At 39.3% G+C, this 13,760-nt stretch overlaps 1 protein-coding gene across 6 annotated transcripts in view; it reads left to right on the top strand.

Annotated features, from left to right (window-relative positions):
* LOC126356293 (uncharacterized) overlaps nucleotides 1-13,760 on the top strand; it is a 312,745-nt gene that overhangs the window by 67,804 nt on the left and 231,181 nt on the right. The window lies entirely within an intron of this gene.

Below are 13,760 nucleotides of genomic sequence, written 5' to 3' on the forward strand. Positions count from 1 at the left end.
TCCCATGTTTCAGGCAGCGTATGAATCCCGCATCGAAAAAGTTGTTTTATCTTTTGAAGCAATCCATGAATCGATCCAATTTGTGACTTCTTCATGAGATCGGAAGTGTTGGTCAGCCAGGCCATGCACCGTTGGTCTAAACAAGTGATAGTCAGAGGGAGCAATGTCTGGAGAATATGGTGGGTGGGGTAGGACTTCCCATTTTAACGTTTCCAAGTACATTTTGACCTCTTTTGCAACTTGGGGTCGAGCACTGTCATGCTGCAAAATCACTTTATTGTGACTCTCGCTGTATCATGGCCGTTTGTCTTTTAATGCTCTGCTCAAACACATTAATTGCCTTAAATAACAAGCACCTGTGATTGTTTCACTTGATTTTAACACCTCATAATACATGATGCCGAGCTGGTCCCACCAAATGCAGAGCACGATCTTGGATCTGTGAATATCTGGTTTCGCCATCGACATGGAAGCATGGCCGGGATATTCCCATGAATTTTTGTATTTAGGGTTATTGTAATGAACCAATTTTTCATACATGGTCACAACATGATGCATAAATCTCTTCCATTTTTGCTTCTGAAGCAACTGTTCACAAACACCATTCAACATCTCTTGGTTTTAGCTCACATGGGACCCAAGTTCCTTCTTTCTGAATCATGCACATTGCCTTGAGGCGTTTTGAAATGGCTTGCTGTGTCACTCACACTAATCGTGCCAGTTCTTCTTGAGTTTGAGGTGAGTCTTCACTGAGCAATGTCTCCAATTCTGCATCTTCAAAACATTCTCTCTTCCACTACTATGCCAGTCTACAACATTAAAATCACCATTCTTGAAGCGTTGAAAACACTCAACACATTCTTTCACTAATAGCGTGCTTACCATATGTACTTGAGAGTATTCAATGAGACTCAGCCACTGTTTTCTTCATATTGAAACAAATCAATAATACTTCCCACAAATGATGAGAATTAGGCTCATAAACTGACATTTTCAATCAAGAACAACTTTATGATTCAGACACAAATTGACTAATGTTTGAATGAGGTTATGTTGACCGAGGTCCAAGCTAACTGCTTGACATCTGTGATATGTTTCTTTCGACCGCTACTTACTGTTGTTGCCACCTATCGGCAAATGGCGGAAGCAAAGTTGTACACCTTGTAATTATACAAGTGGTTATGTTCGAATTTGATATCTTTAAGCATTGACATGAATGAAGTGATTTAGTTTTCTTAATACAGCAACATAGGTTGAGTTGAATTGTCTGAAATGAACTCAAACAGATAATGGGGCTTGTACAGAAGATTTACCTGTGAAGTAATTGTAAGCTTCCAATGGATTGTTTTGCAGTTATGCATTTGTATTTGAATCCTATTATGAGTTTAGATGACTGAGTTTCAAGCAAACAACTTCTACTCTGTTATTTGTACGTTAAGAGTACTGAAACAAGTGACATTGTCTTTTCCATCAGACCTATCTTAGGTATTTTTCTGCTGCTTTTAATTGATGTCTTAACTTACCTTAGCTCACTATCAGAATAATTGGGAGGGGGGGGGGGGGAGCTGTTAAAAGTTCTTCATAACTCTTATATTCTTGGCTGAATGGTGACGAATGTTAGTGATTGAAATCACTTGTTTCAGTACAAATCTTTTTCATTGAACTTGAACTAAACTTGTTGCAACTGCTGATGATAAAAGCCCTACTTTAGTACAACTGAAGAACTGAGAGATGATGTGTAGTGGGTGCACACTATGACGAAGTTCCACAACTGCCAAGTGATGAGCCGGGAAATATCATGTGACACATCCTTCACTGTAAATGTTCAGTACCTTTGTTAGTCTTACTTTGTATGAATCCAATACATTTGTGCAATATTCCAATTTAGGATGAGCAAGTGATTTGTAAGCAGTCTCCTTTGTACACTGACTACAGTTTCCCAGTATCCTGCCAATGAACTGAAATCTGCCTTACTGTCAACTGAGGCTTTGGAATCATTTCTGTTCATACCCTTACAAACTGTTACACTCAGGTATTTGTATGAGTCGACTGATTCTAATTGTGAATCATTGGTATTGAAGCCATGGGATACTACATTTTAGCTGCTGGTGAATCTTTTGGGCTGTGTGGTTGTTGTCCATGAAACTTTTTTGTTCTGATGTTTTGTCAAGAGTTGCACTGAACATCTGAGGTTGTTCCCATGAGTCCTGCCACTTGATAGGTCAGACGTTTGAGAGTAACAGAGAAACAGTGAAAAAGGTAAATGGTATAAGCTAATGTGTGATCAGCAGAGATAATCCTTCATCTTCATCATCATCATCTTCGTTTCCCCTCTATCCAACATCTGTCGGGTTGGGGTATCAATGGTACATCGCCACTTTACTCAGTCTTTCCACCATTCTTCTTCCACAGTTTGGTTCCATAGTAGGTTTCTCCTCCTTAAACTCATCTTTATTGTATCAATCCGTCTTGTTCTCGATCTTCCTCTTGGCCTCTTGCTCTCAATGTTGAATTCCATCATTCTTCTTTGTATTCTTCCCTCTGCCATCCTCTTCACATACCCAAACCATCTTAATCTATTATTTTCAATTTTCTCAGTCAGATTCTGCACTCCAATGTCCTTCTTAACATCTTCATTTTTCACTGTCTCTCCTCGTCTTCCCTAGTATACCTCTCAGAAACTTCATTTCACTGGATTGTATCCCCCTCTCCTCTCTTCTAGTCATAGTCCACGTCTCTGAACTGTAAATTAGTATGGGTGTGAAGTAAGTCTTGTATAACACCAGCTTGCACCTCATTGGTATTTCCCTTCCCCACACCAAGCCCCTCACACCCTGGTAAAATGTACTACTCTGTTGTATTGTTTTGCCAATTTCTGTCTCCAAATGAGCATTCCTCATTAATACACTTCCCAAATATTTAAAGTTGTCCACTATTTTAATATCCCATCCCTTAATATAAATTTGTCCCTTGCCCTCTATATCACCTCTGGTTACCACCATGGACTTGTTTTTTTCCACGCTAAATTTCATTCCATATTTCTCGACCTTACCATTTAGGATGTCTATTTGTTTTTGTACCTCCTTACTGCTTGTTCCCCACACCACAGTATCATCAGCAAATAGTAACAGCTTCCTCTCCCTTCCTCTATGAGCTTTCCTCTCATTGACTGTTTCATCCATCACCATAGTAAATAGTAGTAGTGATATTGCACTTCCTTGTTTTTGTCCCGTAACATTCTTAAACCATTCAGTTCTTCCAACTGGTGTCTGCACACAACTAGAGCTTTTTCATACATTGCCTGAATGACTTCAAGTGTTTGCTTTCTAACTCCCTTTCTCTTCAAGGTTGCCCATACCTTTTCCCTGCAAACATTGTCATATGTTTTCAGTAGGTCAAGAAATGTCATCACCAGATCTTTCCCATACTCTCATTATCTTTCCATCAACTGTCTCATACTAAAGATTGGGTCCATTGTTGACCTATCACGACGAAAGCCATACTGCTCCTCTTCTAACTGCCCTTCCACTTTTGCTCTCACTCTTCTTTCTAGTATTATTTTTGCTACTTGCGATATGAATGTGATCCCTCAATAGTTGTCCCATACTTTCCATCACCCTTCTTGAAAACTGGGATTATTATTCCCTTTCCCCATTCTTCAGGTACACATTTTTGGGTCCAAATGCATCTTATTAGTCTATATATCCACTGTAGCCCAACTGGTCCAGCTGCCTTTATCATATCCACAATAATTTCATCTATCCCAGGTGCTTTTCCTGTTATCATTTTTCTCAGAGCAAGATCCACTTCTAACATCATTATATCCTCCTCTTCTTCCAGACCCCTGCTCCCCTGCTGTACACTTATTCCCTTTCCTTTGCCGTTCTTCACATGTAGTAATTTATCAAAGTACTCTTTCCATCTTTTCCTTATCTCTTCTGGTTGCATTAATAGCTCTCCGCTTTCCCCTTCCACTAGCTGTGTGTATGTTTTTTCTTTCCTCATACTCTCTGTAATTCCATGTATCATCTTCTTACCAGTAGTAACATCTTTTCCAACTCTCAAGTGAATTTCTTCCAGCTTTTCCTCTTTTCTTCTGCTACCATTTTCTTACAATTATTTTTACTATCCTGGTATTTCCTTTTACTTTCAGCTGTTGAGTCTATGTTCCATTCATGCCCGGCTTTCTTGGCCAGTGCCGGTCCCAAGTCCGTGGCCTCACCTTGCAAGTGGTGAGGAAGGAGGAGGAGGAGGAGGGGGGGGGGGGGGGGGGGAGTAACAACCTCGTTAGAAAACCTGGGTACCTGTGGCTCCCAATGGTAGTACCCTATAAGGGCCCCTCACCAGGGTAACAGGTGAAGAGAGACAATGGTTGGAAAACGGAAGAGGATTTTACAAGTCCCAACGGTGGAAAAGCGAAAGAAATGTCTTCGTACCTTACTTCCCATATCATCTGTAGTCCAGAGGAGTGGCAACAAACGACATTGGTTCTCCATGTTAGGAGCGGCCTAAACATATGCTGGCAGCAGCTCTAAAATGCCTTTGGGAGTGGCGAACCCATTATAATAATAGCCTATATATGAAATGGTACTTCAAAACCAGCCTTGGAGGTTAGCACATTCCCTGCAGGCGACGCACAGTTCTTGGGGTGCTGGGAGAACTATGAGGAGTGGGCGACTAGGCACCAACACAGTGAAGGTGGGTATCATTAATGTGATGAACCTTACTGGGAAGGCAGATGAGTTGATAGACTTCATGGAAAAGGAAAATGTAAAACTTATGGGACTTGATGAAGTTAGATGGAAGGAAAGAAGTAGAAGGAAAATGAGGGAAGGCTACATACCCTACTGGAGTGGTGGATAAGAAGCCAAAATTGGAGTAGGTATCATAGTAAAACCAAACCTAGAGGAATATGTAGAAGCAGTAGAATACACAAGTAATAGGGTGATGAGGATTTGGCTGAGGACAAGGAATGTAGTGAAGGACTTCATCCAAGTATATGCACCACAAACAGGAAATAAAGCAGAGAACATAGAGGATTTTCTAGAGGTATTAGAGAGTATAATTACAGATGTGGAAGCAATAGTAATGTGTGACCTAAATAAGCAGTTAGGCAAAGAAAGGCTAGGGAACGAGGAGATAATTGGCCCATATGGATATGGGAGGAAAAATGAGGAAGGAGAGAAACTGGTTGAGTTTTGTGAAAGAAATGGGCTGATTGTGGGCAACACATGGTTCCATAAAAAGAATAGCCAAAAGATAATGAGATATGGATGGGGTGACAGACAGAGGAAGATGGTCATCAATTTCTTTCTGGTAGAAAAGAAAAATCAGAGACAGTTGACAGATGTAACTGCACTCCCAGGAGAGGCTTTTGATGGAGACCATCGAGTGGTGGTGGCAAAGATGAGATTCAATGTATTGAAAGACATACAGGAAGAAAGGGAAAGGAAAATAAAAGCATGTAAACTAAAGCATGGCATGGTACAAGAAAAGTTTAAGGAGTTACTTAAGCATAAAATCCCTAACACTGAGTATGTCAATGTAGAAGAGGAATGGGATAAATTCATAGAAGCGTTTGTAAACTCTGCTCAGAGAAGACCTGTGGTAGAGTGTCCGGAGGGGTGAAGGAAAAGAAGACACCATGGTGGAATGAGAGGGTGAAGGAGGCAGAGATAATCCTTGTCAGGAAATAAACTTAACTTTGAACTGTCATATGTGAAAGATAAAACTTGTCTACCAGTTCTGCAGAACTGGTGTACAATATCTTTAAGTTTCATGGCCTCTTCTTCTTTTCTGTTAAAATTACTGCCATGTTCGTATATTTTGATGGTTTTTCTAAATAGCTGTGAAAAATAGTTCATTATTCTAGATAAAATTTTGTTTTTGGAAGATTTCATGTCGTGATTTCCTGATCATGCTCTGCTACACCTGATTTTTGTACTTTCCTCAGTTGGCGAATACTTTTGTGTTCCTTCAGAAAGAAGCGTTTGTTAACTCTGCTCAGAGAAGACCTGTGGTAGAGTGTCCGGAGGGGTGAAGGAAAAGAAGACACCATGGTGGAATGAGAGGGTGAAGGAGGCAGAGATAATCCTTGTCAGGAAATAAACTTAACTTTGAACTGTCATATGTGAAAGATAAAACTTGTCTACCAGTTCTGCAGAACTGGTGTACAATATCTCTAAGTTTCATGGCCTCTTCTTCTTTTCTGTTAAAATTACTGCCATGTTCGTATATTTTGATGGTTTTTCTAAATAGCTGTGAAAAATAGTTAATTATTCTAGATAAAATTTTGTTTTTGGAAGATTTCATGTCGTGATTTCCTGATCATGCTCTGCTACACCTGATTTTTGTACTTTCCTCAGTTGGCGAAGACTTTTGTGTTCCTTCAGAAATGTATTCACACTTCTCTTTGTAATTCTGCTGTAGAGTTTACCTCCCACACATGAAATTTTATATATCCTACATGCCAACAGAGGAGATTGTTTATCCGTTGTGTATATGAGTATATGGTGTGTATATTTTCTTTGTTGGTCAGAAACCTGTTTGGTATTATGTCTCTGTAAAGTCTCTCCAAACTGATTAGTTGCTTTTTTTTAATAAAGGAAGAGAAACTGTGTTCGCCCATAATTGTATTTTATTCTTGTCCTTCAGTCTACTGTTATTTGGTCACAGAAGCCCATTTAGTTCTTTTCCTGAATAGCCATTTTCCTTAAAAGCTTGTTTCAGGTCTTTAATTTTGACTTGCAGATGTTGCTGTGTGTAAATTAAATTGACTCTGTTGTCAGTACTTTTAATGACATCCCTCTCCTATTGTGAATGATGGCTGGAATTCTGCAAATAAATGTCTGTGTGCTTGGCTTTCTGAAAAACTTTATGTGCAAATGTTCAATCATTCCATCACATAACCAAAACATCCAAGAAGGACATTCCATCACCATTTTTCAGTTCCATTGTAAACTGGATTTTTGGATTGACATCACTTAGATAACAAAAGAATTATTCTAAAGCTTTTGACCATGTGACCAAACCACAGAATGTATCACCAACTTCGCAAACCACTGTGAAATGTGTAGCAGATGGTACTTACCATGGTATCACATTGTGATTGTATTGGTGATGTGAACACCATTATTAGCCAGAAAGGTCACTTCAGCCCCAGAATGGCATGTGCAGGAACTGTGGGTTGTGTTCTGCCAGTACTGTGGCGAACACTGAGTCAGGAAAACTCATTCAGTATAAGCGTTCTTTATTTTGCATGATTTCCGTACAAAAGGTTGTTGACAACATCAAAGCAACATGTGTGGCAATGTGGTCACCACTATTCATCGGAAAGGTTGCTTCTGCCCCAGAATCGGATGTGTGGGACTGTGGGTTACATTCTACCAGTACCATGGCAAGTGCAGACTCAGGAGAGCTCTTTCAGTATAAACATTACTTATTCAGCATGATTTCCTACAAACTGTTGTCGACAGAACCACAGCAGCATGTTTAGTCATCCAGTCTGTGGGGTGCTACCTCACTGTAACTCACAGAGGAGTGCATGGACCTGTGGTCAGGGTTGTTTGTGTTAGCCTCAGTGGCAGAGCAGCAAGCAGCTAGAGAGGTGGGCCTGCTGATACAAGGAAGGCATCACCCAACAACAGGCAACCTTATGTAGCAGCATCTTTGGACAGCTGGTCAGGTGCATAGATGCCCTTTGCCAAACCCAGGACCATTGAAGAAATCCTAGAGACGACCTTCACATGGTAACACTGGCTGAAGACTTGAAACTATCGGGTCCAGCAGTGGCTCATAGGCCATCGGTTAGTTGACAATGCGTCTTGGTGAGGTTGAAGCTGCCCACTCCCACAATGGACCAACAGATGGCATGAAGGCAGTCATGGCATTGACCATAGTCAAAAGTCGAGGAACCAGTTGAAGTACAAGTAAAAGTGCTGCTAATAGCTGTATAGAGAGCATTTATAGTCACTCTGACCGACTATGTTGTGACAGGAGCCCAGCTCTTGTCGCGTAGGTAGCTGTGGAAGTGCAGTGTTGTACCATGGCATGTAGAAATTCAGCTCACTACTCTGGCAGACTGCTGCATTGCAGAAGCTACGGCAACAGTATTCTGCTGTCCAGTGACAGGATTTTGTAGGTAGCTCACTTGAATGTCCATCTGTGGGCTGCGAAGTAATGTTCCCATTCTCTGCAGCTATACGCTCATCGATATTACTGATTTGGGGGTATCGAGGGTATTAATGAGGTAGGTAAGGTTTCTCACAGGCAGTATTTCTAAAGGATTATCAGATAAATACAGCAGAGGATATTTTAAATTCAGAGCAATAGCCCCCGTTGTTGTTGTTACTGGAAGTTGAAAAATCAGTTGTGAGCTGTGTCACACTGAACTCAGTTCAGTAGTATGTTGCAGTTCTGTAATTCAAATCATTCTGTTCCTCTTGAGTGTCCTTATTTGTAGCAGGTGGTGACAACAACTGGGTCATACACTGAGTATACCCAGTGAGGTCCTGCCTTCTGAAACTGTGGTTGTGTTGTGATGATGTCCCATGGGCATCATGCATGTCTTTGTGATAGTATGGACAACCATGGAAGTTACATGTGCGAAAATCACTGCACACACATTGTTATTTGCCATGTCAACACCAACTGACTGTCAATCAGTGACCACACAGTAATAAGGCCACTGCATGCTCCAAGACTTTGGTACACTCCCAAGTAAATACATATAAATAAAACTGTAACTAAACAATACCCTATATCATTTGTAGATATTTCACTTCACATATTCTCATAACCATAATAGATGATATGAGATATATAAAATGCACCTAATAAAACTGCAACAATTTTTACTGTTCTATCCTTTCCTTTTTACATGAGCTTAACACTGGCTCTTAATACAGAAGGCAACATATGTGCATACTGTGCAGGAGGTGCCAGCTTCACTTGCTGTGCCATCTTCCCCTTCATACATCCTCTCCCCTTTTTTGGGACTGAGGTTGGTAATGGGGTGAAGATTATGGTGCAACCTGGAAGGATCAGATACCCCCAATGTGGATGACTGTTGTTAAAGTAGGAGTCTACTGTATAAAATTTTCTGGTAAGGTCATCTTGACTGCTTGTACACACCTTTATAATGATTGAAGGACTTATTTGCCTCTCTCTTTGGAGCGTAAGAGCTGATAAGCATCACCGAATGCCCTACAAGAAAATGAGCATTTTGATGCCTCATCCTTTGCTGATGTATCTGTTTTATTTGCAGTATTTGTTTTTGCACTTGATTCCACACTGTCTATAAAGTTCTTGCAAAGGTCCACACCAGTTCCCTATTTTTCCTTACTTTAGGCTTCACTACCTCAAATGGTGATGGCATCTTCCAGCCATAGGTGATAGATCTGTACTCCCATGAACTTTAGGATAATGCACTACCATAGCGTAGGGTAACACAATATCCCAGTTGTAATGATGACTATTGACATAATGACTCAATATCTTTTTTAGTCTGATGAACCCATTCTATTCTCCTGTTTGTCTGTGGCTGTAACATGCTCGTTCTTAATTTACAAATTAATGATAAATAACAAAGTGCCTTTGTCCATAATTAACATGTCTAGAACACTGAACTTCAACAACAAATTATTTACCATGGCCTGAGGCACTTTGTCAACTTGCTGATTGGGAATAGCCACCACTTCCATGAAGCACTAAAGGTGATCTATTATTGTTGGTACAAAGTGATTCTCAGTCACCATGTATCCAAAAGTATTTGAAAAGTCCAAACTGATCATTTCAGATGGTTTCCTGACCTCTGGTAATCTCTGTAGTGGAATGACCTGAGAACTCAATCCAGCTCACTGCGTGTATGGTACACAGTTCTGTTTATGTTGGTCTATGTCCTGCTTACATGTTCACCACCAACAGTGTTTAGTTACACATCATACCATTGTCCTTCATCCCCGTGACCTGCTATCACATGACTGTGCACCTATCTCAATACTTCATCCTGCAGTGCAACTGGAACCTCAGCATGAGCTCTAAGTTTTATTTGCTTGCATATCACTTCATGAATCGTGGTTGCATTGCAAATAGCTTATAGAAAGCCTACAGTCCTTGTTAGCTGCTTGCACTTTCTGCCACTCTGCAGTTTTAATGCCTTAACGTTCCAACTCAGGCCATCTGCATTTCTGTGTGCTTTGTCTAGTGGGTGGATTTAGTGCTGTATGCATTATCTTGCTTGATGGATCTCTTAATCCTAATAGCCGTTTTATTGCAGCATGATCAGTTACCACTGTAAATTTCCTCCCATATAAATAGCTCTATAAGTTCATTACACCATATATTTATTTATTTATCGCATATTTAGCCTTATTGTTGTTGTTGGTAGTAGTTAAAAACAAGACATCATAATCACAAAGATTACCAATTTGTATGAATATGTATTGAACAGATCTATGGGGCTGAACAACTGCTTGACTGATGTAATATTATGAATGAAGAAGCTAGCTTTCAGTTTTAGCATGGGTAATCCACCATAATGTTAATGCAATTATCAGTATTTCTACTTTCTTCTGTTCATAACACTGTGTGTCATTTACAATAATTTTTCTCACTTCACCCTGTGTCAACAGAGTTTAAGATGTGGATGGGCCAGGAGTAGCTTTTTCATCATTTATCTGCTCACACACCTGCACAAGTTACTGCTCCCTGCCTAATGGGTACTTACTGGATTCCCACACACTGTTGGATTGTATTTTTGTTTGGCAGTAGTTCTGAGCAGCACGAAGTACAGGGACTAAAGGGCTGAGAAAACTGCTTTCCTTCAAATGCATTCTTATATTTGGCAGTTCTTTCACTTTTAAGCAATTGAATGAAGGTAAAAAACTCATTAACAACATGAACAAAACATCTGTAAGTGCACAGACCATCAAATATTATGTTGGTGTGTGTAGTGTCTTTGTTTTGCATTTGGATATTCCATCTGATATGGGTTTATTTATTGACTGTTATTTTTTATTGGTATTCACTTTTGCTAGTCTGTCATTCTGTCATTTGTAGATAGTGAGTAGAGCTCTGAATGCTAGCAAATGGAGAGCCAGATGGAGAAATCTGAACACTTTTGACATATTCCTCTGTTTGAGTTCAGGAGAGGGATGATAGCAGTGCTGGCAGACAGAACCATTTGTGTCATGTATGCCATTGGACAGAGTGTAGTAAGAAATAGTTTTCTCATTTTAAGGAGGATTGTTTTGATGTTTGTTACTCTCCATGTTCAAGAAGACATTCGGGGTATGATGAAGATCGTTTAAATTAATTAATACACAATTATCCATGTCAGAGTGTCCAAGAACTGGCAGATGTGAACTGTAATTATTCCACCATCATGTGACATTTGCATGCAATGGGGAAGATTCAAAAGTTGGGTGTGTGAGTACGGCATGCTGTAAGCCAAAATCACAAAAGTCAGTGGGTGGCCATAAGTGCATCTCTGCTTCCCAATCATCATTAGTTGGCTCATGAACAGTATCACCATTCCTATCCTGTAGCATTAATGGTGATGAGAAATGGTGTCTTTATACTAACATAAAAGAAAGGAATAGTTGAGTCAAAACAAAGCACCAATTCTCTGCACAAGAACCTGTGCACATCCACAAAAGATAATGTTAAGCATCTTGTGGAACAGTGATGGTGTAGTGTACTAGGGAATGCTTCCCTGAGGTGTAACCATTGCTGCTGACATTTGTTATCAACAACCAAGACATTTTGCAGACGCAGTCCAAGAACAACAATGAGGAAGACTGAATGAAGTGATGCTGCTTCATGAGAACTCCTGTCTGTATTCTGCTAGACTGATAAAAAATGTTATACAGGAGTTGGTTTGAAATGTCATTCTGCACCCCCATTATACACCTGACCTTGCGGCCTCAGATTTTCATCTTCCCCACCTTCTGTTAAAAAACTTTAAAGTAAATTACTTTCTGGATGAAAAGGTGCTCTAGTCATGGCTTGGTAAGTTCTTTACCTCAAAACCACATGATTTCTGCAGTTGCAGAATCAAACAGTTACCCCAGCATTGGCAGACAAATTGCTAGCCCAAAAACTGATGTTCTTCAGTTCAACATTGCATTTCTTGGTACCATTTTTGCTCAGTTTTCAGAGCAATGTTCCAATGACTTCATTTTTATGCGATGAACAACATAATCTTATTACAATGTCAAAGCAGTGATTTGTGAAACTAAACATCTTAAAAAGCAGAAACTTACCTTTAATTAAAATTGACTTGAAGAATGTGATTATAGCAAGAGAATCAGTCTGGATCTACAAGTTTTACAAGAAGTACACTAAAAAAATTAAGTGTGTATCTGCAGAAGAAATATTGTTGCTAAATTAAAGTATGTGAACGTGTTTTATTGGCATACTATGAAATTTGCAAGGGTCACCCCTCAAATAAAACTTATTGCATGCAATTTCTTACTTGAATCCAGAAGTTGCACTAAACCACAAAGTGGCTCAAAGAAGATTGACAGTATCCCATAAAATTTTGATTCCTATGTGAAAACTCACTAGCGAAGGATGGCTTGCATTTAAATAGACTGGGGTCTGTAACGTTCAGCAGAATGTTTGCAGATGTCTGCAAAATCATCAGATGCAAGGGAAACTAATATGGCCTGAAGGGGGTGAAAAATCATACACTCCAGCTGGAAAAGAAAAATATAAGCACCATACAAAAAAAGATGATACTAAAGAATTTGCCCCAGAATACAGCTCACAACATGTAAACCAACAAAAGAAAAATTACATAAAAGTACTTCATCAAAATATTCAATACCCTGGTAACAAAAAATTAGAAGCAGAAGTACTCCTGAGTGGAGTAAGACCAGATATATTATGCTAATGTGGCAATAAAGGACTACAAACTAGCTAGTTACTTCAGCAGATCTAAATATAAGTGTGGTGGCGTTTGTATATATATTAAAACAGGTACTCTATCAAAGAATGTAAACAGTGAAGCTGCTACATTTCCCATAGCTAGAGCAAAAGACTTTGAAGTTACTGGTATAGTGGCAGAGGATTTTAGAGCGTTTTGTGTGTACAGGTCACCATGTGGCAATATTAGCATCTTTCTAAAAAAAATTGCTAACTTATTGAGAATGAACATGAAGAGAAATCTTAATATATGTGGAGACTTCAACGTTGACATGGGAAAAGACACAAAAATAAGACAGGATTTTGAAGAATTGTTAATACAGCATAACATGAAAGTGACAATAACTGCACCAACAAGAGTGACTTCACAAAGTGAGACAATTATTGGCAACATAATTACTAATATGTGTAACTATGAATCACATGTAGTTCAGACAGAAATATCTGATCATCATGGACAACTAATCAGCTTTTGCAGAAGTAATGACTCAGTATCAGAACCAAAACAAAAAACCAAAGAAATTAGGATCATCAGTGAACAAAATAACATCTTTAGAACAATGTTAAGTAAGGAAACCTGGAGTGAAACCCTACAGGACCAGAGTGTAAATGAAAAATATGATGCATTTATTTCAACAATTAAGTACCATTTTAATGTAGCATTTCGCAAAGTAAAGAGACAAGAAAGGCAACAAGATCAAACACAGTGGATTACCAGTGAAATACTAGAACAGCGAAGGAAGCTTCAGGACGTGAGATGGATGGGCGAAGCTGAAAACTATAAAATGTTAAAAAAGAAGTATAGAAAAACAATAAGAGAAGCGAAAGCAAGA

This window comes from Schistocerca gregaria, chromosome 3 (assembly GCF_023897955.1).
Source record: "Schistocerca gregaria isolate iqSchGreg1 chromosome 3, iqSchGreg1.2, whole genome shotgun sequence".
NCBI lineage: Eukaryota > Metazoa > Arthropoda > Insecta > Orthoptera > Acrididae > Schistocerca > Schistocerca gregaria.